The sequence below is a fragment of the Oncorhynchus masou genome, chromosome 3 (assembly GCF_036934945.1).
Source record: "Oncorhynchus masou masou isolate Uvic2021 chromosome 3, UVic_Omas_1.1, whole genome shotgun sequence".
Lineage (NCBI taxonomy): Eukaryota > Metazoa > Chordata > Actinopteri > Salmoniformes > Salmonidae > Oncorhynchus > Oncorhynchus masou.
Genome location: NC_088214.1, coordinates 34,736,079 through 34,739,855, shown reverse-complemented (window position 1 = coordinate 34,739,855; position 3,777 = coordinate 34,736,079). Strand labels below are relative to the sequence as shown.

General features: G+C 44.6%; 1 pseudogene; it reads left to right on the top strand.

Moving 5' to 3' along the window:
* Nucleotides 1-912: 912 nt before the first annotated feature.
* Nucleotides 913-3,177, top strand: LOC135507132 (serotransferrin-1-like; annotated as a pseudogene).
* The last annotated feature ends 600 nt before the right edge of the window (nt 3,178-3,777 follow it).

Here is a 3,777-nt window from a genome sequence, read left to right as displayed (position 1 = left end):
TGTAACATGCTTTCCACAAACTCGTGGCTGTATGGTGTCTATGTTATTTATCTATTTTCCAAGAATAGCAGAAGGATATACTACAAAGCAGCATCAAGGAGACGAGCTAACTTTCCTAAATATTCTCCTATTGCTTAAAAAAATGGAAAAACAAGCTGGAAATGGGCATGGCCTAATTTATTAAACAAACAAGAACTCCTATTTCATTTGAGCTTTAACCAGAACGTCCGTAGCTATTTCTGGTTGCTTATCAAAGTAAGCTGGCTATCTCATGATCTTGCTCTGTAGTAGACCCCTCTGGTGCGGTACGCCTTGCTGAATACACAGTATGGCATCGATCACAATATACCTTTGCTGATAAGCATATACGGTTCTGCACAGTCAGAAAGGCCTAATTGATCCATATTGTTAGACCCTCCTCTCCCACTCTGCCTAATAGTTCACCAGTGGGATGATGCAGAAATTACCCTTCAATATTTGCACATGGACATGAGCCAAAAGTTGGTGTAGATGAAGAATAAGAAGGAAGTCAGTGAATCCTTCAGTGAAACTCAAGTTCTATATATGGTGAGGCTGTTCTCCATATTGACCCAGAGCACCAATTAATGCTGTGAACTTGTGCAACTTGGCCCAGTAACTAACATAAGTCTTTATTGCTGGATGTGTACCAGGAGCTGTCACTGCACTCTGACACTGCTGACTCAGAGGTCACAGGGTCAACGTTCACATGATACTGTGTTTGTGTGTGTGCTTGTGTTTGTGTGTGTCAGAGAGAGAGCAAGAGAGTGTGTGGATGTGTGTTTCCAGCTGTGATTATGCATTTGACCAGACACTTGGTTCAAATCAATGGTCATGTCCTTGTCAGAATGTTTATAGTTTCCGAGTGTTCCTTCTCAGCGTGCACTGCGGACAATGTCATCCCAACCCCTGAGACACACCTATGGAAAGGTTGGCGCACAAGGTCAGTTGCAGTGCAGCGCGCATAGTGCAGTTTTGGCCCTTCGCATTTAGGATTTAAACTCGCAAACCTCAGAATGCTTGCTCTAAATTTTAGGCTACCTACCTTGGACTAAAGAGCCCTGGATGTCTCTAATTTCATGGTAGACACAAGGAATGGGTAAAAAAATACAGTATCTGTGGCCACTGGCCACTTTTGAATATTGAGAAGCCAGAATGGAAAGCCCTGTCCCATTTCACCTGCCCATAGGTAGCTGATCTAGGATCAGGTCCCCCCCTGTCCATATAATCCTAAAATGCTAAACTGATCTTATATTAGCACTCCTACTCTGAGATTATTTATGAATACAGGGCCATAAGTTGTTTTGGTGAGGGGGTTGTTTGCTTTTTGTTGGATTCTTTGGCAGCAGACTTGGAGATTCCAAAATGTCACCACTTGCTGCTCATCCATCCCCTCCCAATACAATCCCACACCTTCTTATGATAAAGATCTAGGAAATAACGGCACTTCCAGGAGGCTACAATAAAACTGACACGTTGTGAAATAATGCTTGATTTTAATAAGTAATAAGTGATTTGACTGGTGCAGGCCGTCAAAACAAAGGCCCTTCTTCCATATAGTCATTTTTTGACGAAAATGAAAACGTGTCATTTTGTAACCTTCACGAGGTTGGAGTAATAACATGTTCAACTACTTAAGACATTGGCTCGAATCTAGATTGTGTCTTTAGGTTTCGAGACAATTAACAGCCAAGGAAGAATTTCACTTTTCTCATTGACTTCTCAAACCCGACCTTGTCTGTTTCGCAAGCTCTTCCGGAAGTCACACAATGATGCGTCTCTGGGTTTAGGAACTCCATGGTAGGGGTCGGGGTTGTTAGGGTATGGAGGGCCCAAGTATTCCGGATAGGCCAACCATTTCTTCTGTCCTCAGCTACAGCGTAGGCTGCCCCAGCTGAAGGAAAGTTGAAATGGTGTTGAAAATTCGGACCATGAGCTGAAGACATGCAATGACTTTTGCAATAGCACGCGTGTTTCATTTATGCATTTCATAGTTGACATGTTCTTTTGAGGGATACTTCCTTGGAGTTAGGGCAAAGGTTCCAATTAGCCATAGGAATAATTATTTTCAGCGCAGCACCAGTTGAGATGCTTGCTTAAAGTAAACGACAATGTGAGGTGCACATCTAGCGTTCTTTCTCTCTCCCTCACTTTCTCACTCAACGTCTCTCTCTCTGTCTCTGCCAGGCAGGTGAGGCCGATGCCATCACTCGTGATGGAGGAGATGTCTACACAGTGACAGTCGGGCTCAATACTTACTGCCTGCAATCATTGCCGAGGACTATGGCGAGGGTATGTACCTCAAGTCCAAGTTCAAGAATGGAAGAGACTGGGTATACAATAGCCCTTAGCACTTCAGTTGCACAGATAGGCCAACAGAAAGTTGATGATTCTGTACTTTGAATCGGATTAAATGGATTCTGGCAAAATATGGTTTCTGACTGTTGTGTTGATGTCTCCTCTCCTGCCCATCAAACTCTGACATCTGCCGGCTTCGGGTTCAACAAACGACACTGGCTTCGGGTTCAACAACCTCCGGGGCAAGAAGTCCTGCCACACGGGGCTCTGCAAATCTGCAGGCTGGAACATTCCCATGGGCACCCTTGTGACAATGGGCCAGATCAACTGGGCTGGCATCGAGGACAAACCTGTGGAGGGAGGTGAGTTTGAATGAGTGAAACTTGGTTGTGTTTGATGGTCTGTAGTTGACTCCCTAAGAGTGAGGAATGTGTGTCGGATGTACTTAATACTGTATCTCTATCATTGCATGGTGTGGTTTTTCCTCTCTGTGTGTGTGTGGGTCAGATTATATGTATACATTTTGGTGCTTTATATATTGTCTCTATTTATATACATTGTTTGTTCGGTTGCTGTAGTTTTCATTGCCTGTCAGACATGGATAAATCTGATTTTTGTATGCAGCAAATTAATTGATGTGCTCAGTCAGTTTCTCATGTGTTCATTTGTTTTCCAGCGGTGAGCGACTGCTTCATGGCCAGCTTCCCTCCAGGAGCCACTAAAGGTTCTAAGGGTTCATGTTCCAGCTTCGCAGGGGCGTAGCCAGGCTCACCCATGCCTACACCTTTGCAGCTGTGTAAGGGAGACTGCTCCAGGTCTCACAAGGAACCCTACTATGACTATGCCGGGGCCTTCCAGTGAGTAGCTTTCTGAAAATCTAGAACCTCCAAGCCCTACTGAACTCAGCAAAAAAAGAAATGTCCTTTCAACTGCGTTTATTTTCAGCAAACTTGTGTAAATATTTGTATGAACATAACAAGATTTAACAACTGAGATATAAACTGAACATTTTCCACAGACATGTGACTAACAGAAATTGAATAATGTGTCCCTGAACAAAGGGGGGGAGGTCAAAATCAAAAGTAACAGTCAGTATCTGCTGTGGCCAGCAGCTGCATTAAGTACTGCAGTGCATCTCCTCCTCATGGACTGCACCAGATTTGCCAGTATTTGCTGTGAGATGTTACCCCACTCTTCCACCAAGGCACCTGCAAGTTCCCGGACATTTCTGTGGGGAATGGCCCTAACCTTCACTCTCCGATCCAACAGGTCCCAGACCTGCTCAATGGGATTGATATCCGGGCTCTTCGCTGGCCATGGCAGAACACTGACATTTCTGTCTTGCAGGAAATCACGCACAGAATGAGTAGTATGGCTGGTGGCATTGTCATGCTGGAGGGTCATGTCAGGATGAGCCTGCAGGAAGGGTACCACATGAGGGAGGAGGATGTCTTCCCTGTA